At 36.6% G+C, this 23387-nt stretch overlaps 1 pseudogene; it reads right to left on the reverse strand.

Moving 5' to 3' along the window:
• The window catches only part of LOC124361888, a 46617-nt pseudogene extending 23497 nt beyond the window's left edge, over positions 1-23120 (reverse strand).
• Positions 23121-23387: the final 267 nt, after the last annotated feature.

A 23387-nucleotide genomic window follows, 5' to 3' on the forward strand; every position in this document is an offset into this window, starting at 1 on the left:
CGAGAGTTGCGGAGAGGTTCTCACAGTGATAGTGCGTATCCTGACTGTCAACACAGCGTTGGGCATTGGGCAAGCCATTGTCTGCCCGGTAATGGCACAGTTCTCGTCTGCCCTGACCCCAGTGTCAGTTTCCCCAGGGCCCGTCCTTAGTGCAGTCCCAGTTTTCACTGGAAACTGCTGAAATGTTTGTTTTTTGTACGAAAGATTCCTGTGCCTTTTGCAGCCGGTTGAAAATACCGTCAAAACTCAAGTAAAAATACAAATAAATAAAACCTAGTTTTTATAGGCTTTTTAACGTTAATTGTTGTTATTAATAGTCCTTCAAGTAATGGAATCATACAAAAGTTTAATCACGTTAAAAGTTTAAGGATTAAAAGTTCATCCTTAGCAGATTAAAGCAAAAACTGCTTTTAGAGTGCGGTAAGCACGCGCAAAACAATTGTGTTAATTTTACAGATTACGCATTTTTATTTCGGTTAAAGGAAAAATTTACCTACAGCATTTTCAGAAAACTGCACTATTCTGCAACGAGAAATTCGTTCAATATTTTTGCTGTAACAACGATATTGTTCGATCTGTGTGATTCGAGCAGGAAGAGTTTGTCTCAGTTTTTATAAGAAATTCTAAGTTAATATAATCAATTCTTAAAATGTAAAAATTAATTACACTTCTTACTAAATTATTAATACATATATATATATATATGTATATATATATATACATACATACATATAATAATAATAATAATATTACTATGGTTTGGAACTAATGCTCTACAAGAATACGCGCTGTTGAGGCGAAATGAGTGAATATGGTACTGTAGTGTGGTACTTGTTCAGTCAAAATCTTGACAAATTCGAAAAGTAATTTTTTCTTTAAAAATTCATAAAATGCCTCTTCATATTGATAATTGATTTCAAGTTGATAATTTAATGTTCTTAATACTGTTAATTGCTTTTATTTAATTTCAGAAGAGCATTACCTCGGGTTGACTCGTTTTATACAAAAATGTTTATGCTCATAAAATATACATATACACAGCAAAAAGACATTTCCAAAATCTATGTTGACAAAATCTACAAAATAATCATTCTAATACTTTTTGCTAGCAGATTTTAAAAACTAAGCCCGAGGTTCGAAGTTTAATGACAGATAATACAAAAGTATTTCTAGTATGGCTTATTTTGGGATCCCAAATGCCTAAACAACAGGGTTTCAAGTACGACAAAAAAAATTTCTGTTATTGATACGTAACTTTACAATAAATTTCAACGCACGTTATGATTTTCAGGATTTTTAAGGTGGTCATTAGTTTAATTTAAATACTCGCGACTTAGATATTATTTAAACAGGATGATACTATATTATATCAAGTTTATTATATAATTTTAAATTTGCGCCGTTACGAGTACTTCCTATCTATGTATGTGCGCTAGTTAACATTAATTAGTAACGTTTAGTTTGAATAACATTTACTGAAGACAGTCTACTGCTCATTAAACCTGACTAATTAATTTAATTAGTGGCTCCTAAAGGTTCATTTGAAAATTGTTACAGGAGGTTCAGAAAAGGTAGACTAAAATGAAACCAGGACTATTTAAGCTTCACCAGTTCAATGATAGGTTTGCAGAGAAATGTAGTCATGAACCGCAGCAACTGTTAAATGTGGGAAGTCGTAAATGAGAGTTCACCTGCCATGACATTGTTCAATCCAGCGGCCTTAATTATACTACAGAGCAGTTGGCTGTTTTACCGCCCATTAGTCTTTGTCTTTATCACAGGAATTTGCTTACCTCTAACTTCAATTTCCGTTTGTTGAATAATTTTCCTGCAAATTTCCTACTGCCATGAATCATGAGAAATCTCATTCACAGTACTGATTTGTAGACGTAATAGAAAAAATGCGTTTGGAAAACTGTTATTGAATGCTATCTTAAGTGTCCGTTTACGCAATAGTTGACTGTTTTCCGTTTGCAAGTGTTAAACTACCAAGAGTTTACACCACAAAACGTATCGTGTGTGCTTTCCCTCGTCATAACTGACTTTATGATGCTCGGGTGAGAAAGTGTCTCCCGACCGCCGTTGCCTCTAACCGATTCATATCTCTTCCTCGTGTTGCACAATTCCTTTTACTTTGAGTTAATCGATTGGCGAGCCTCTGCCCACTTGTGCAACGACGGCACACTGACCCCCCGCCCCCCGTCCCGCCAATTAGTGGTTGCCGTCAATAGTAACCGCGACCGTCCCTTCTTGACGGGAGAAGATGACTCATATTGATTGTCGAGTTATGCAAATATGTGTTCCAGTCCACCTTGCTCTGGGTGTTCCTGGTAAAGGGCGATGAACCGGTTTCTTGACTTGTGTTATAAAGCAATTTTGACTCTGAAAGGTCACCGCGTTCTGTGACCAGGCTTGGCCAAATATTTGAGGAATTTGCTGGGTTTTGAGAACCCCCCCCTTGCTAATGTCACCTTCCTTTCTTCAAGACTTCCTTCGCTGGCGGTAAGGGTTTAGAAATTGTTGCCAATTACAGAAAAATCTCAACAGGGAAATCTCAATTTGTCCTTAAGTACTTGTTATGTATTCAGATTTAACTGTGGGTCACATTGCATAATCGTTCCTGTGATGACCACACAAGTAATACGGTTGTGGTTTCTATACAGTTTATTACAATGCCATCTGTTACTCCAGCATTCTATCCCATTCACTTTGGACAATCCAGGTCTTTATATACTCTTATATAATATTTACGGCTCTGTACGTATCGCTGATTGAAGGTATATCATTATTGGCATAAGAGTCCTGTACATTTCGACATGTATTGAGTATATAATTCCAGTAAATAGAATTGGAAAGTATTATTGTCTGACGTAAACATGCTGGTGCCCGTACAGGAGAAGTTACTTGGCAGATTAGCGTAATTATCAGAACTGTTGTTGACGGCAAGAGTGGTTACATTAGGTGCCGCTACAAGAGATCCTGATGGTAGTATAATCAGATGAGGCTCGGAGGTTACTTCTTGTCCGTATGTCGTAATCGTTGAAGATGTTAACCGCCGGCTATTAATAACCTGGACACTACGAGACACAAATGTGTTTTTAACGAATCCCGGAAGAGTGAATACTGAAGAGCTTTGCTCAGTGGCACAACTACCTTACCCTTTAGCTGGTAAATTCTGTTCATATTTATTTATTTGACGGAAACCCCTGTTTTACAAACATGATAGGTAAGAACAATATAATTGGTAACAAAATTCACATGCTCTAATAATAAAATATTTACATTCAAATATCACAACAGTATATGGCTAACCAAACCAATAAAGTAAAACAAAATACATGTAAATATAAGATCAGAAATAATAAAATTATATATTATATAAAAAAACTGAGTGTAAAATAAATTATAAAATAACAAGAAAAATTATATGCAAGAGTAACAGCTAAGATAAATAAGTCATATGGATAAAACTAATAACTTTATGATGGAAATACTAATACAAATATGAATTATATGACATATAATAGAATATATAATCAAAAGATAACAACAATAAAAATATACTTAACCAGTAATAATAAATGGTAATGAATAGAGACAAAAAGAACAATAAAAACAGAGAAAAATAAACCTCAACAACTAGCAAAAATCATGACATCTGGCATTCATCAAGGCACATTCCTCATGGCAGCCAACAAACTCTTCCTTATAGTTGGAACATCACTGTGGAAGAAGTCAATAGAAGGAGGAAGCAAGTTGGTCTTGCGCTGCATGCGAATCACTGGCCTGTTCAACTCGTAAACTGTTCCGTGGTGTTACCTGACAAAGAGTTCAGTACTCCTAGTTCTCGATGGCGTGCGGAAGTCAACCATTTCAAGAATGTAAAATCCGGGAGAGGTCGTTCACAAAAACATTGAAGAGTATAGGGCCAAGATGAGAACCCTGGGGAACACCCTATGTACCAGCAAAGATCCTTGACGTTCAGGGCAAAACGTTCTCAGCAATGCTTACATCTTAATCTGTAGGCATACTCGAGTGTTTCGTGATTTATCCAAGTGAAACTGGACGATATCCGACGTCTTCTACATCCAGCAGCAACAACACCCAAGTTGCAGTTTGCATCTTCCACAACATGATCCCTACAGATGAACTTGATTTTGGATAATCATTGGGGCATCATAAGGTCTTGTGCCAAGATGAAAGGAAATGCATCTTCACTACCGCCCTCTAAAGGTGACCAGCAAAATTTTTAATTGCAGCGGTAACTCAGCTATCCAGTATCCAGATTGTCGCCGTTGTCAAACATGTGTTTTTGTAATTTTGAAAACGGTAAACCCCAAAGTGTCCACAGCTTCTCTCAATATTTGTTGTTGAATATTCTGCGGCTGTACTACAGGACTCTAGTGGAAGACGTGTGTACCACAAAACCAGCACCCGCTGCTCGTCTGTTTGTGGCATCTGCTGTGGATTTTGCACAAACAGAGGGACAGTCTAAGTGATGAGCAAGTTGAAAATCTGATCTGCTTTCTTTAATACGGGGATGTTATGATAAGGACTCTAATGATTTTCAAAACGAAAATCTCTTATATTTGACGACACGACATTACCTATAGGAAACATATCTTAAGTATCATCTTACAGTGTATTTAGTGCTAATTTATTTTCCCTTGCGAACTTATTGCGCAATCAACTATTTTCGGGATGAACGCTAAAACATGTTACGGGAAACTTTTATTAAACTTCTTCCTCTGCGATAATGGTAATTGATATGTCTCAATTATACGCTATTTAGAACATGTATCCCTATGCATTATTTAAGCTTTTTACATCCATTATTTAATGCTTGTGTTTTCTCTGAAAGCAACACACAATCCAATAAAATAACATGACCGTTTATTTATATGTTTAAAAAAACAATCATTTTAGTTTTACATTTCAGAATAATACAATTTTTATCATTTAAAATACTAAGGGGAAATTTTATTGAATACCGTAAACCGGGGCTACTTTGCACCACTTTTAGGAGTTAAAATAAATATTATCTCATAAAAAATAAAGCGTTTCAAAAAATTAACAAACTAATGGTTTTTATTAATTCTTATACATCCAGGAAACCATTCCACACTCATAAATTTCTGTGTATTATATATTTAAATATGTTTTATGTATTATTTTAATTTGGTGCAAAAGTATACCATAGGAGCGGGTTACTTTGCACCACCTGAAAAATTATTTATCTTTTTATGAAATAATTTGTTGGTGCAAAGTAAGACCTATTCAGAAAACCCTTAAACATCTGTTGGAACCACTGAATACTTATATGATTTAAATTTTTTTCACCTGAAAGGGGGGGAAAACAACAAAAAACTCATGATACGTCACAAAGTGTGTTTAACATGGGAAAATTGACAGTGACAAAAATGACAAACTTACAGATTCTGAAGCTTATACTTGCAGGTCTATGTTAAAAAAAATTACAACATATAATACACACTTTAAAAATGCATTTTTCTTAAAAAAAATTAGTCAATTTTTCCAAAATTGTCTTGAAGCTCTGGAACTGCAAATATTCCTCTCTTGCTCAAAATTTTAGGTGGATTTATAGATCCAGCAATTTCATTCCACTCATAAAATAAAAACATCCTTATTAACAGGCCACTTCAGTTGCCTAGGGACTTCATCATTGCACTTACAAAAGCTCCATTTTCATCAACGCTTACAATGGTACCTGGGTAATATTCGTTTTCGTAGTTAACAACAACAAATGAATCTACTTGTAGATCAGACTTGTTAATGGGTCTCAGTCCTGATTTTATTGTTAGAAAAGCCTCTTCTTTTGCTGCTTCATTGATCATCCTCTAATTTCTTTTTCCTATAGGACTCCCAGTCATCGCCGGAGGAACTTTCATCAATACACATTTCTGATGGGTCATTCTATGACTTGTGTTATAAAGCAATTTTGACTCTGAAAGGTCACCGCGTTCTGTGACCAGGCTTGGCCAAATATTTGAGGAATTTGCTGGGTTTTGAGATCTCGCCCGATGCTAATGTCACCTTCCTTCCTTCAAGACTTCCTTCGCTGGCGGTAAGGGTTTAGAAATTGGTGCTAATTTGAGAAAAAATCTCAACAGGGAAATCCCAATTTGTCCTTTAAGTGCTTGTTATGTATTCAGATTTAACTGTGGGTCACATTGCATAATCGTTCCTGTGAAGACCACACAAGTAATTCGGTTGTGGGTTCTATACAGTTTATTACAATGCCATCTGTTACTCCAGCATTCCGTTCCATTCACTTTGGACAATCCAGGTCTTTATATACTCTTATATAATATTTACGGCTCTGTACGTATCGCTGATTGAAGGTATATAATTATTGGCATAAGAGTCCTGTTACATTTCGACATGTATTGAGTATATATAATTCCAGTAAATAGAATTGGAAAGTATTATTGTCTGACGTAAACATGCTGGTGCCCCGTACAGGAGAAGTTACTTGGCAGATTAGCGTAATTATCAGAACTGTTGTTGACGGCAAGAGTGGTTACATTAGGTGCCGCTACAAGAGATCCTGATGGTAGTATAATCAGATGAGGCTCGGAGGTTACTTCTTGTCCGTATGTCGTAATCGTTGAAGATGTTAACCGCCGGCTATTAATAACCTGGACACTACGAGACACAAATGGGTTTTTTAACGAATTTCCGGAAGAGTGAATACTGAAGAGCTTTGCTCAGTAGCACAAACTACCTTACCCTTTAGCTGGTAAATTCTGTTCATATTTATTTATTTGACGGAAACGCCTGTTTTACAAACATGATAGGTAAGAACAATATAATTGGTAACAAAATTCACATGCTCTTAATAATAAAATATTTACATTCAAATATCACAACAGTATATGGCTAACCAAACCAATAAAGTAAAAACAAAATACATGTAAATATAAGATCAGAAATAATAAAATTATATATTATATAAAAAAACTGAGTGTAAAATAAAATTATAAAATAACAAGAAAAATTATATGCAAGAGTAACAGCTAAGATAAATATAAGTCATATGGATAAAAACTAATAACTTTATGATGGAAATACTAATACACATATGAATTATATGACATATAATAGAATATATAATCAAAAGATAACAACAATAAAAATATAACTTAACCAGTAATAATAAATAGTAATGAATAGAAACAACAAGAACAATAAAAACAGTGAAAAATAAATCTCAACAACTAGTAAAAATCATGACAATTGGCATTCATCAAGGCACATTCCTCATGGCAGCCAACAAACTCTTCCTTATAGTTGGAAAATCACTGTGGAAGAAGTCTATAGAAGGAGGAAGCAAGTTGGTCTTGCGCTGCATGCGAATCACTGGCCTGTTCAACTCGTAAGTTGTTCCGTGGTGTTACCAGTTCAGTACTCCTAGTTCTCGATGGCGTGCGTGCGGAAGTCAATCGTTTTAAGAATGTAAAATCCGGGATAGGGACGTTCACATAAACATTGAAGAGTATAGGGCCAAGATGAGAACCCTGGGGAACACCAGATGTAGCAGTAAAGATCCTTGACGTTTAAGGCAAAACATTCTCAGCAATGCTTATATCCAAATCTGTAGCCATACTCGAATGTTTCGTGATATATCCAAATGAAACTGACGATATACGACATCTTCTACGATCCAGCAGCAACACCAGGTACAATTTGCGTCTTCCACAGCATGATCCCAACGTATGAAAACTATATTTTGGATAATAATTGGCGCATCAAAAGGCCTTGTGCCGAGTGCAAGGAAATGCATCTTCACTACCGCCCTCTAAAGGTGACCAGCAAAATTTTTAATTGCAGCTGTAACTCAGCTATCAGTATCCAGATTGTCGGCGTTGTCAAACATGTGTTTTTGTAATTCTGAAAACTGTAAAACCCACAGTGTCCACAGCTCCTCTCAGTATTTGTTGTTGAATATTCTGCGGCTGTACTACAGACTCTAGTGGAAGACGTGTGTAGGCTACCACAAAACCAGCACCCGTTGCTCGCCTGTTTGTGGCATCTGCTAGTGGATTTTGCACGAACAGAGGGACAGTCTAAGTGATGAGCAAGTTGAAAATCCTATCTGCTTTCTTAATACGGGGATATATGATAAGACTCTAATGATTTCAAAACGAAAATCTCTTATATTTGACGACGCGACGTTTAACCTATAGGAACATATCTTAAGTATTATCTTACAGTGTATTTAGTGCTAATTTATTTTCCCTTGCGAACTTATTGCGCAATCAACTATTTTCGGGATGAACGCTAAACATGTTACGGGAACTTTTAAACTTCTTCCTCTGCGATAATGGTAATTGATATGTCTCAATTATACGCTATTTAGAAAATGTATCCCTATGCATTATTTAAGCTTTTTACATCCATTATTTAATGCTTAAAAGTAGCTCACAAGCAACACACAATCCAGTAAATAACATGACCGTTTATTTATATGTTTAAAGATAAACCCAATCGTTTTAGTTTTACATTTCAGAATAATACAATTTTTATCATTTTAAATACTCAAGGTAAAGAAATTTTATTGAATACGGTATATCATTAAATTTCGATATCTATGAGCGAGTGAAATTAATAACCTAACTCTTAATATTTTTAATTAAACCGATATCATCATTATTAGAGAAGCAAAACCTCACGGACTTGACCAAATGCATTTCACGAAAAAGAAACCAAATTGATAGCGAATTTTAAACATTCCAACAAGTCCATTCTAGACAGCAGAGAGACAGTGCTCCTGCCTGCGACAATATATCACATGGTGGGTAGAAAGCCGGACAGCGCTGTGAAGCAACGGTTACGCTACCACTAACACAGGATGGCATGTGAATCCTTGACACACCACATAACTTGCATGCACTCCTCCTGGTGCCACTGTCGCCTGCACGTGTCTGGTCTTCTACTTAACAATACCGCTCGTCCAACACTAACACAGGATGGCATGTGAATCCTTGACACACCACATAACTTGCATGCACTCCTCCTGGTGCCACTGTCGCCTGCACGTGTCTGGTCTTCTACTTAACAATACCGCTCGTCCAACACTAACACAGGATGGCATGTGAATCCTTGACACACCACATAACTTGCATGCACTCCTCCTGGTGCCACTGTCGCCTGCACGTGTCTGGTCTTCTACTTAACAATACCGCTCGTCCAACACTAACACAGGATGGCATGTGAATCCTTGACACACCACATAACTTGCATGCACTCCTCCTGGTGCCACTGTCGCCTGCACGTGTCTGGTCTTCTACTTAACAATACCGCTCGTCCAACACTAACACAGGATGGCATGTGAATCCTTGACACACCACATAACTTGCATGCACTCCTCCTGGTGCCACTGTCGCCTGCACGTGTCTGGTCTTCTACTTAACAATACCGCTCGTCCAACACTAACACAGGATGGCATGTGAATCCTTGACACACCACATAACTTGCATGCACTCCTTCTTAGTGCCACTGTCGCCTGCACGTGTCTGGTCGTCTTCTACTTAACTATACTGCTCGTCCAACACTAACACAGGATGGCATGTGAATCCTAGACACACCACATAACTTGCATGCACTCCTTCTTGGTGCCACTGTCGCCTGCACGTGTCTGGTCTTCTACTTAACACTACCGCTCGTCCAACACTAACACAGGATGGTATGTGAATCCTTGACACACCACATAACTTGCATGCACTCCTCCTGGTGCCACTGTCGCCTGCACGTGTCTGGTCTTCTACTTAACAATACCGTCGTCCAACACTAACACAGGATGGTCATGTGAATCCTTGACACACCACATAACTTGCATGCACTCCTCCTGGTGCCACTGTCGCCTGCACGTGTCTGGTCTTCTACTTAACAATACCGCTCGTCCAACACTAACACAGGATGGGTATGTGAATCCTTGACACACCACATAACTTGCATGCACTCCTTCTTAGTGCCACTGTCGCCTGCACGTGTCTGGTCTTCTACTTAACAATACCGCTCGTCCAACACTAACACAGGATGGCATGTGAATCCTTGACACACCACATAACTTGCATGCACTCCTCCTGGTGCCACTGCCGCCTGCACGTGTCTGGTCTTCTACTTAACAATACCGCTCGTCCAACACTAACACAGGATGTCATGTGAATCCTTGACACACCACATAACTTGCGTGCACTCCTCCTGGTGCCACTATCGCCTGCACGTGTCTGGTCTTCTACTTAACAATACCGCTCGCCCACAGGATAACATGTGAATCCTTGACACACCACATAACTTGCATGCACTCCTGGTGCTACTGTCGCCTGCATGGTCTTTTACTTAACAATACCGCTCGTCCAACACTAACACAGAATGGCATGTGAATCCTTGACACACCACATAACTTGCATGCACTCCTCCTGGTGCCACTGTCGCCTGCACAGTCCCGAGTGCAGAAAATCATCAGAGTTTTGATAGTGTTTGCTACAAAAACTTACTAAAAGTGAGGATTTGATCTCTCCACCGCTTTTACATCACTGAGTCGCCTGGTTTAGTATTAGACTACAAATTATGTCTGGTAGTACAGAAAGTAGCCTTTCGAGTTGTTTGTCTCTTAATTTAAAGTTACATAACATGGGGTACATTAACATATTCACAAAATATATGTATATATTATATAATAATGCAAATATAAAACACAATATTTTACCAATAATATTTAATTAATACAATGTATACAGTTTGTATATTTCACAATGTTCTCCCTGTGATTGCAATTAATTCCTCTGGCTAAGCTTACACCCCCCACTTTTAATTTTTGAGATTTTCACTACACTCTAAATTCTAAAGCTTTAACATCAGAAAGACAGTATAAACAACCGGTTGTACGCAGGGAGGGCAATGGATGGCATGTTTGCAGGAAAATTTGTAGCGCCAAAAAGAATGTGTGACATTGAAGACCGGTTTTCTGGGAACCGTCAGTTTATTCCAAAAATGTTAACTAACGTAGTAGTACTCTGCCCTTTGCTGAATTATGAAGCTTACATTTCGAACAGCCGAATTAACAGACAATTTATGCAAGGTATGTGGAATAGTTGACACAAACCAATTACTCTGCATTTTAAGTTAATTTTGCCAGTCTAGGTAGCATTGTGCACTGTTTCATCACGGATATACCATGTTTGTTAAACATGTTGTTGGTCTGAATGCTACTGTCCCGTCAAAGGATTTCATAGGAAGATTAAATTTAAAGAATTAATTTTGTATATGACAGTAAAAGTACCGTTTCACTGCAAGTATATGTAAGCTCAGAACCGATTACTAACGGTTTAATAATATAGAATCGGTTAATCCATTTCATCCACAAGATTCGAGAATCGGTTCAACATATAATATACAGGGTATTGAGTAAAAGTGGTCCAATACTTTTGTATTTTGTTCTATACATAAAAATGAGCATAAGAACGTTTAAATTACTCCATGAAAATAACTCAAACCCGACTAATGTCCGCCATTTTCTTAATATTCTATTTTTAAAAAAGGTCTACCAAAGTTTATTACAATTCTCGAGTTTCGTAACTTAAAAAAATAAAAAAACACATACAGACATATAGATGTGAAACTAAAGATTTTAGGACATACATTTATATGAACTGTTTTGCTAATCTTTATGCGTAGAACAAAATCCCAAAGAATTGGGACACTTTTACTATATGTCTCCCTTCTTACAGAATTTTATTATTTCTAACATTTGGCTCTTATTTTCTGTAGATTTATATGAAAGGAGAGGCTGGTATTCTTGTTACCATTCTCTGTCCTTTCCTAAAAATTAATAGTTTTTAAGTACTTGTGGACACAACTGCCAGCGCGAGGACCTACAGGTGAAGTGAGGAAAAGTATTACCTCACTCTGGTCTAACCAGAATTCATACGCTTGATCCAAACTCATACTATGCGCTACTGGTTCTACAGTATTACCATATTTCAGCAGCTTAAATACAGACTACCGTGGCAAGGATTAAATAGTAAAGTTGGAAAGAGCTGTGGTACTTTCAGTACAGACTGTTTGACTCTCCTCAGCAGTTGGCGCTCTGACATTCCGTATGAAGAATCTGTGATGTTAGTTAGGTCTAAACATCAAGTATTAACTCCCTTGTCTAAATGGGAAAGCTATGTGGTATGAGTGTCTACATTTTAGAATCTTGACACTTACTAATCATATATTTTTAGAACTAAATTCATGTATTCAGTATTTCTCAAAATTGAACCTGAGAACAAACAGTTCTAAATGAAATGTGATAAATTTTTGCCTTCGAGCCGAGTATTGCGCTGCCATGATGATGGATGATGTCCTCGTAGTGGAAAATGATTCTACCAAGTTCCTTGGGATGTTCCTTAATCGAGACCTGACATGGGTCTATCACATAGAAGACATCTGTTCAAAGGTTTCTTCGGGTATTCATGCTTTACGAAACCTCTCAAAGCTTTGCTCCTTGGATGTACTAAAAACGGCCTATTTTGCTCTTGTATATCCTCACATAACATACGGGCTGAGACTGTGGGGCAGCTGTTTGAAATACAAATTTGAAAGAGTATTTAGAATTCAAAAGAAAGCGGTCCGAATAATTTCAAAATTGAAATTTAAAGATTCGTGTAAAAAAGGAAGCTTGAATTGCTGAGTGCCCTGTCTCTGCATCCTTGAGGTTGCTCTCGTATACTGCCGGTTCTGTGAGTTGGTCCAAGGCAGAGACGTTTACCAATATGGGACTAGGGGCCGGGACAACTTCCGTATTCAACAGCACAGAACTGCCACGTTCGAACGTCTACCATCCGAGGTTGGCTTTAAGTTGATAACAAAGCTTCCTGATGAAATTAAAAATTTTAATGATCCAAAAAAAAAATCAAAGCTCCATTGAGAAACCTATTGGTGTTCTACTCTGTTAAATAGTTTATGATGAGCCGCTGGGATGAAATTTGAAATTAATTGGCTCAATCATTGAAAACTGTTTAAAAAGTTAAATAGCGTGTGTTTCAATTGATTTATACAGTTGAATAATTCAACTATTACTTTACTACATGCATATTGACGATTGTATGCGATTTTTCTTAAATTGTGAACGCAATAAAGAATTGTTATTATTATTATGTAGTTTGTATCCGCAATAAGTACTTCACTGTGACTAAAGTCTCGATTGACTTGCTCTGGCATAACCAGACCACGTGCTAGGTTATTGTGCACGATGAGGAAACTAAGTTATAGTGAACTGTGGCATTTGTTCGCGTGCCAAACGCAGGGTATGTTCCTGAAGAAGTTTTCTAAAGCCGGTCAATCTGTAGATGTCATAACAAGAGATGACATCTGGTGATGGCGCTTATAGATGCTAATGGCCACAATGATGCCGCGAACCGTTCTCCCCCATTGTGTACCATACGAGTCCAGTCAGCGGTGCTCCATAAACTTCACGTATGGACAGGTCCTTAAATGAGTTGTTTTCTATTCTCTTACCTATAAGGAACGGCTTTAGAACGTTGCCCGAAGTAGGAAAGGGGCTGGTGGTCACGCAACAATAGGAAGTGGCGGAACTCCGAGATTTACCACGAAGGAGGGAGATGTGTGTGACATGAATAACAGACCATATAAGTCGAGAATTGAGTGTAGGTCTTCTCAATCATACCAATAACTATGTGGTTCGGAATCTGCATTAGAATATCAGTTCTTAATTTTTTTTTTTCTGGTGACCAAGTTATGTATTAATTTCCTTTTCTAAGATTCAATCGGCTGCAAAGAAGATCAAAATGGCTGTAAATAATGTCTCGTACATTCTATGTGTAATGATCAAATCAAATCAGATTTTCTATTGCCGGAACATTATACAACGCATGGCAAAAAATTTTTACTTTTTACTTGCTAAAATTTTTGTCATACACACCACAAGAAATTTCATTTAAACATACAATTTGCAAACTTACCTACATCTATCTATTCATTCACCAATTTTTCCCACTTCTAGCTACGACTTCAATCAGTCTTTTTAATTGGTGGTCTCCCAATCATATGCCAAAAACTCGTCAACATTATAAAATGTTTTGTGACACCAAAAAGCGTTTCAAACGAGTTTTTAACACCCTGAGCGTTGGAGTGTGTGTGGAATCTGGTAATTTATTGACGAAATGAACACCTGCCTGTGAAGGCAAGCGTTCATAAACCACCGTTCAGTGTATACCAGTTCGGTAGTTATATCTGCCTCTAGTCTCATTCACATGTATGTCTCGGCCATTCGTCTTGGGCACATTTAGACGTACAAAACAGAGTTTTTTCCAAGATGTGAAGAGACTGGCAGCGTCAACAGTTGCGAATTTTTTATGATATATTAATAATGGTCCATGGAGTCTTAAAAAAATTAATACACTCAATTTATCGAATGTAAACATCAACATGAAACAACAAACACGCACATTCGGAATCCGGCTTGACAAGAAATGACCGGATTTTGAAATTGCATTAAAAATAATTGTTAAAAGTAATGACCATTCTTCTGAAATAAGTGTCGTTTTTGTAATTTTCCCAGTGACCTTGAGAGGAGGATTCGTACTGATTTAATGGTTAGACACGGCTGGTATTTTGAGAAGTCCAAGGTGCTAGCTACTGACCTTGACAGTACGTAATCCGTAATGACATTTACCCCTGCAGTCCGCCTGGACCGTTATGTCGTGTCGCGGTCACATCTTGTTGCACGCGATATCAGACAGTTGCACTTCTCACACGTCACCACTACCGGACAGTATCCCATGTTATATATGTGTACACTGCCTTAATCACAGTGGTGTAGCTAGGCTTGGTATTGTGGGAGGGGGGGAGGTGTGGCAGATGAATCTGATTAAAGAACGCCCCACACCATGGGTATGGAAATAGTATAAATTTGAGTATATTAGATATGCCTGATTCAAGTAAAGCGTTTAACTGTTGTATGTCATAAAAGTAGATTGCTGTTGTACAATTTTTAAGGCTCTTGGAGGAGGGGGTGTGATATCCCTCGTATCCCCATCATAGTTACGTCACTGCTGAGTCGTGATGAAAGAATATGGATACCTTTAAAAGGCATTATGGTATTAGGTAAAAGGAATAAGGTTCCTTTAAAAGGTTTTTATGCAGTGTAATGTTTATCTAAACGTTGTGAGAATATAACATACAGTGAAATCTGTGTACCCTACACGTACATTCGTGTTGGTATTCACTGAAACGAAAACTGCTGCAAAGTTACATCAAGGCTGGGAGTGTCAAGTATTTGAGTTCAAAAATTTGGGATCCGCAACCCATCATAAAAGTAAGTGCGGCGAAGAACTTCACCTCTAATACCGAGTCCAAGGTGGACATTTACAATCTGGGATCGTTGTGTCATTTCTAAGACTTTTATCTGGTGTCTTCTGTTTCTGAACCTATTTATCAACAAACTAATATTATGTATAGTATTCATTTGTTATCAGTTTTACTTAAACCAGAGCTTAGTTTCACTGTATTTTTCTTTATGTTTCTATTAGGCAAATAGAAATGCAAAGCGTGTGGTGGGTCTTTTTAAACGGGAATGGATCTCGCATATGCTCTTTTGTCAATGATAAGTAAATCGAAACCAGTATAGAAGGTAGGTCTATATCGTACACCTTCACAAGACGGGACACGCCTCTCGGTTTATCAGTATGAAAACGGATGCTATCTATCGCAACCTTCACCTTGGATACTTTATGGAGTCTGGCAAGAAAATAAAGCAAGAGTCCAGGACTCCGAGCCCACACTAGGTACTTGGCCCGGCCCTGACCTTCACGCAGCGCGGGCGTCGGGCGTTGTGGAGGGCGCAAGAGGTTGTTCACTTGTCTTTAGGAGGGTTTTCCAAATTATTTGAAGCAATTAGGAGGGTTTTACAAATTATTTTGAGCAATTAGGAGGGTTTTCCAAATTATTTAACGTAATTAGGAGGGTTTGCCAAATTATTTGAAGCAATTAGGAGGGCTTGCCAAATTATTTGAAACAATTAATAGGGGTTGCCAAATTATTTGAAGCAATTAGGAGGGTTTGCCAAATTATTTGAAGCAATTAGGAGGGTTTGCCAAATTACTTGAAGCAATTAGGAGTGGTTGCCAAATTATTTGAAGCAATTCATATGACATAAAGTAAATGTTTTAAACGGAACAAATGTTGAATGCTCTGATTTCTATGGTGGCAATGCCTGTTGTATGTGTGTGGCATCACAAGCCCGCTACCCAGTTTCGCCATGGACTTCTTCAGTGTATTCTCTGTGATCGGACACGGCCGTATATAATCCTTTCACTGGTGTGGCGTAAATTGTTGCATACCCTGTACACGCGGTATCGTTGCGTTGGCAAATCTGCATAGTCGATGTCATCAAGTACGCGCTTACTTATATGTGTGAGTAACCTATTTTGGTTTTACAATCATTTAGTTGAATTTAGTTGTTATCGTGGAAGATTGCAAGTGTGAAGATCACCCGTGTAGTCCCTGATGATCGACCTCTTACTGTCGTAGGCTAGTTTTCTATAAATTTGTACTGAGACGGGTGTGATGGAAATATACGAAACAAATAAATACACTCCTTGCAATATTGTCCTTTGAAAAAATGTATTGAGTTATTATAAATACTTAATTTACATAAACAAACACTCCGAATAATAATGAAATTGTATTTTTGAGGCTTTCATGTTCAAGGAACACATCGTCAGACCTACATAACTGAAATAAAAGTGGTTAAACTAACAATACAAATCCTTTAGACTTTAATAAAAACTCATGTCATTAAAAATACAAAGAGATAAAAATTTTAAAGATTCAGGAAGTATGTCTACTGATTTGTAAAAATTAATATTTAATTAGATTAAAGGCAGTAACGGTGAATTTAGGAAAAGGTCCAGGACTGATTATTTACTAAATAATTTTGGTTCTTCTGCATAAAAATCGTTTCATAATCATCGAGGATTTTTTTTATTTTGGATATCTTTTAATAATTTTACTTGTGAAAAGCAGTGTCCAGTATGAAGTGCATGTTTTTCCATGGCCGGTCTTTCCTCTTGATGATATTCCAGACATGCTTTATGTTCCTCGACACTCTGTTTTATCTTCCTTGTTGTTTGGCCAATACATTTTAAATTACAGTTGTCACAATTAATCTGATAAATTCCAGATTTTTCATCATCATCTGTTTTATTCTTTAGATTTCCTAATATATATTTTAGTTTGATTTTGGATTTTGAGGATGTATTAATATTGGCATAATTTTTAAAACTTTTAGTAATTTCTGTAGTTAAATTATAAGAAACAGAGATCCAATTTTCAGGTTCTGTGCGTTTAGTCTGATAGAGAGTTATTCTAGAATTTCTTTCAATGATTTCTTTTTCTTTTTTATCGTGTTGTCAATCATTTCAGTTTTGTACCCATTAATTAATGCAATTTCTTTAATTTTATTTACTTCTTTTATATACGAAATTTTTTTGATAATATTTGGAGAAATAAAATTTCATAATTATTGGAGTGTTTGTTTATAAATTAAGTATTTGATTCCAATAAGAAGAAGTAGGTAGAATGTAGTTATTATAAATGATGAAATTCCCCAGAATCCAGTAATTCAATTTTTTCACTTTGCCTCTCTTTGGGAAAAAGATACAAAAAGACATGTTTGCCTGCTAAATTATGATCCTTTGTCAGTAAATAGAGTATGGTAAATTACATGTGCACAGTGGTTACTTAACTATTTACATGTAATCATTGCATTTGTATTAAATTATTACTTGCGCCTAATCGTCACTCCGAACAAACTCGGTTAGTTGGTGTTCCCATTTCAGGCCGGCAGATCTGTATAGTAGTAGGTGTCATATTGTGTTCCGTGTTCGGGCAGTGGCCTGAGCAGGGCGTTTACAAGGTCGGTGCCTCGCCAACATAATTAAATGTCACAGTTCTTCGATCGACTTAACGGTCCACTTTATTTTATTTTTTAGTCCACTTCACTTCCTGCAGTCCTTGATATTTATAATGTCTGTTGGGCCAAACATTTAGCCACATATCCTGAGCACTGTAAATTCGTTTTTAAGTATTTTTTTCACGTAGCATTCAGTTTATTCGTTATAATCAATGTAAGTGTTCCATAAAATTGTCTATAATGTCGGCCATTTGCATTTTCTACTTTAAAATGTGCAATAAATTAATGTATATACAGTTATTTACATTGAATTTAGCATAATTTGAATTATTTTATAACTCGCGTAAATGAGAATATTTGATGATTGTATTTAATTTAATCGATTAACTAATATTACAATAGTATGTGTCGATTTGAGTTTTATAATGAAATTATATGTGCAGTGTGATAATAAAATATCTAAAATTATAAATTTTTTTGTGCAATATATCAAATGTGACAATTTTAAAAATCTAGCTTGTATTCAATGCGCTCATTTAGTTTTTTACAATACAACTAAAATGTAATACACTTTCATGATACAGCTAACTTAATTTTTTTTGTAACTAGTTTTCATTTAGCAGGAACGCCAGAAAAAGAGTTGACTGAGAGTGTGAATGAATCGCCGAGAATGAGTTAATAAGTATAACCAATCTCAGGCAATGCTCTGTGAATCGGAACTATTGGGTGGTCAATAAGTATAATCAACCACAGACAATGAATGCTTTTGTGAACCAACTGAACTATTGAGTGGCCAAAACTGAACTATTGGGTGGCCAATAAGTATAATCAACCACAGACAATGAATCTGTGAACCAACTGAACTATTGAGTGGCCAAAACTGAACTATTGGGTGGCCAATAAGTATAATCAACCACAGACAATGAATGCTTTTGTGAACCAACTGAACTATTGAGTGGCCAAAACTGAACTATTGGGTGGCCAATAAGTATAACCTAGCACAGACAATGCACCTGTGAACCAACAGAACTATTGGGTGGTCAATAAGTATAACCTAGCACAGACAATGAATGCTTTTTGTGAACCAACTGAACTATTGAGTGGCCAAAACTGAACTATTGGGTGGTCAATAAGTATAATCAACCACAGACAATGAATGCTTTTGTGAACCAACTGAACTATTGGGTGGCCAATAAGTATAGCCAGTATAACCAAGCACAGGCAATGCTCTGTGAATCGGAACTATTGGGTGGTCAATAAGTATAATCAACCACAGACAATGAATGCTTTTGTGAACCAACTACTGAACTATTGGGTGGCCAATAAGTATAACCTAGCACAGACAATGCTCTGTGAATCGGAACTATTGGGTGGTCAATAAGTATAATCAACCACGGACAATGAATGCTTTTGTGAACCAACTGAACTATTGGGTGGCCAATAAGTATAACCTAGCACAGACAATGCACTGTGAACGAACTATTGGGTGGCCAATAAGTCAGACAATGCTCTGTGAAAACTATTGGGTGGCCAATGAGTATAACCTAGCACAGACAATGCTCTGTGAATCGGAACTAGCAATAAGTATAATATGAATGCTTTTGTGAACCAACTGAACAACGAACTAGCACAGACAATGCCTGCATGGCCAAAGACTGAACTATTGGGTGGCCAATACTAGTATAACCTGAACTATTGGGTGGCCAATAAGTATAACAATGCTCTGTGAATCGGAACTATTGGGTGGTCAATAAGTATAACCTAGCACAGACAATGAATGCTTCTGTGAACCAACAGAACTATTGGGTGGTCAATAAGTATAACCTAGCACAGATTAACCAATGTAATACTCGTAACAAACCTATAAAAAACATACAACCAGACACACTAGCTCCGCTTGGTCAAATAATACGTCTAGTGTATAAGGAGAGGTGTGCATTGTTAAAAACGACAATCACAAAGTTGGTTTTATCATTACTAAAACGTTCCGCAGCGAAAGAACCACAGATTTAAGAACTACACTTCCGTCAGTTCTGTAGATGATGAAAAGTACCGGAACTAACAGGTTCCCACAGCTCGCCCACTTCACGGTGTAATCCGGCCGTGTCACGCTGTCCGTTCGGGATATGGGCGATCAGAGCGTTGTGTTGTTATTGGAATTGGGCGATTGTGAGAAACTCTGTTGACGGTAAATCACGTTTAGTGATGTCACACGTCGGCTAGTGTTTACCAACAAACTGCGCACTACATGGACACTCAAGTTTCGATGATTGAATTAAATACGAAGAATGGGTTGTTTCTGAAATTTGCATTATTTAATAACACTTTTTAAAGTGGAAATCATTTTTAGGTGACGTTTTTATTAAACTAAAAAGTGTATTAGATAATTCATCACAGTCGTTTTTTGGGGAAAATTGCTTTTTTGTATATAGGTTGGAGTTCAAATTTCAGCAGCATTTGGGAGAAACTATAAGTACCATTTTGGATTTTGGATATAGTCCATTTGGAGGATCGGTGGGGGGGGTAAGGTATTAAGTGGATTCTGTCATATTTATAAGGTTTAATAAACCATTCATTCTTATACAACTTGTACATATATGACTGTGTATAAATTATTGGAAACCGGTAAGAGTCTTTACCATTTAACTTGTTTCTGAATTACAAAAATAAAATAAAAAATCTCACTAAACATTTTAAATGATAATAAATTACTGTTTGTTTGTTAACTATTGAACCGATTGTACTGAAATTTTTCATGGCTATTCAGCATCCCTAGTTAAATATAGGACTATTCTTATTTTGATACTCTCTCTCCAAAAATGTAATAATTGTTCTTTATAATAATTTTTATGGCAGTACAGTCATATGTTTAATTTCACAGCTACTTCCAAGTTTACATTTATAGTGTGAAAGCAGAGAGTACCGGTAATAAAACTTCTTATTTCAACCTTTTCTGCAACCGCTGTTGAGCACTGAGTAAGAAGGTATCCAAATAAGAAAATTAAAGGTTTTAGTAACTTTCAATTGTACATTTTAGCAAATATTAAGTATGCAACGGTTGGTCAGTACTGCAATGCAGGTGTAAAAGAAAAAAGTTACTGTCTAAATTTTACTATAAATTAAAGACAGTTATTAAACCTATTTTGTTTGTCTGTGTATGTAAATATTTTTTATTCGTCAGGACATGGCAAACTCTGTTGTGGTATTGGAAATACATCAGACCAGAATCGTATAACAAGGGTTAGAAGTAGATGCTTTTTGGTGGAAGTAAGTTTCCCAGACGTGTATTTGTATTTTCTAGATCGGGGTAACAAGGAATACTCGGCTATGGCGATGGAAATATTATTAATTTGAACCAGAAATGCTCATACACGTGCAAAACATATGTCAGGTTAAATTCTGATACTGTTGATCATGAACACTTTGTCTACCAGATGTTATGCATACTTGTGTTTGAATAGTGCTTTTACTAAGTAGTTTAAGGACTTGGATTTTGAAAATTGCTATTGAAGCCGAGGGTTACAGCTAGTTCAAAATAAATATTATAAACTATATGGAAGGTCCAGTACAGGTTTTCCTAGAGACAGCGTATAAAAAGGCTAGTTTATGTGCATACAGGTGTTAAGTATTAATGGCATATAATTAACCATAACTTGTTGTTCTGTTTAACCTTGGGGACAGTTTTTATGTGAGTATGCTACTATGTTACTTCACCATGTTAGACTGGTAGCTGTCACCCAGTACGTACTTTACATGGATTTCCAATTTAGTTCAGTGTTAAGAGAAAGGACTTATAGAAACGAGTGTAATACATCGAAGTAACTTTTGTCATTTAGAGTGAAAACAGTAAACTGTTACAGTTCAGAAAGTCGTTTGATATAGTTTCTCTGTGAAAACTGGTGAGAACCTGTTTTCTATCTGATACTAGCGATTATTCGCGCCTTCGCACGCAATTTTGTCGATTTTGGACGTGTATGAGCAGACGTGGTTCGAGTGAATTATATTTCCAACGCCATTGTGGAGTTTGCCTTGTTGCCACGATCAAGAAAATCTGTTGAATATTTAATGTTTGTGGTCTTGTAATTTACATACATACAGAAGTCTGAAAAGCCTACTTCAGTCAAAATACAACTAAGATTGGTTTTATAACAGTCTTTCAATTTATAGTGTCTTTTATTCTTTAGTGTCTCTAGAACTTTTTCTTTTATATCTGCATTGCAGTACCAACCATTGCATACTTAATATTTGCTAAAATGTACAATTGAAGGTTACTAAAAGTTTTAATTTTCATGTCTGGATACTTTCAGTGCTCAAAAGCGGTTGCGGAGCGTAGCCAAAGGGATTTTCGAAATATGAACATGTTTGTTAACTGGGGCGCTAAGAATGTCCATGTCAAATTTCAGTTGAATAGATAATACTTGACAGCGTAACGAACAAACAAAGTCACTTTGGCCTTTATAATATTATTAGGACGTTGTTATGTTTATTTTCCCCGTTATTTCTACGCATTAAAGGTCTCGCCATATAATGTTTTTTATCACCATAATCTTTATTAATCATTTTATGCTTCTAAATATAGAGAACCAGGCATTGCGATCCATACAAAATTGGAGAATACGGTGTAGGAGTTGTGCTGTAGGTTTTAATATTCTTTTACTGGGGGTTTATTATGGGTGACCAAATCCATTATTAACTCTTCAAGATCAATTTTGACATTTATTACAAATAATCTGTTTTTCATAATTGGAGTCGCGAAATTTGTATAATACATACGTAATAAGATAATATTGTTTTTGAAAATTTGGCAGTATATCAATAGGATATTCAGTATTTTAGTAGGATAACTAATAATAATAGTGCATAGAGATATATCGTGCGCTTATAGATAATGGACTGTAAAATTAATTTTAAACCATAATTTGGGTCTTTTGTATGAAAAACTAATCTGTAATATATACACAGACATCTGAAATTGTATTATAATTTTTGGATTTACTTCGTGAAACTTTGTGCTCATGTTAACTGTGACGGATAAATAGTAAACTGTGTTTATTTTAATTTTATCAAAATATATTTTTTTAGTATAAGAATCGAAGATAGTTAGTTACCTGCGAGCAGGAGAGAGCGGGGTAAGTCCATGCTAGCGCCACGCCGCACACAGACTGGGCTCTCGCGTGCTGAGAAAGCCGCGAGCACGGCAGCCTCCCCCTTACCTTGCCTTGCCGTACCCACACCTTCACCGTGTAGCCGGTCCCGTACCGTACTCACTGCTGTCCGCACGCCGCACATACGGGTATATCACAAAAAAAACTGGCAAAAACTAAATTTTTGTGATTTTGAAACAATTCAGTGCCAAATTATCTTTTAGATCATTAATAATTATTCTTATGCTCTTTTTCGTATTTTATGCTACAATTATTAGTAAAAACAAACTAAAGGGAAT

Source organism: Homalodisca vitripennis, chromosome 5 (genome assembly GCF_021130785.1).
Source record: "Homalodisca vitripennis isolate AUS2020 chromosome 5, UT_GWSS_2.1, whole genome shotgun sequence".
Lineage (NCBI taxonomy): Eukaryota > Metazoa > Arthropoda > Insecta > Hemiptera > Cicadellidae > Homalodisca > Homalodisca vitripennis.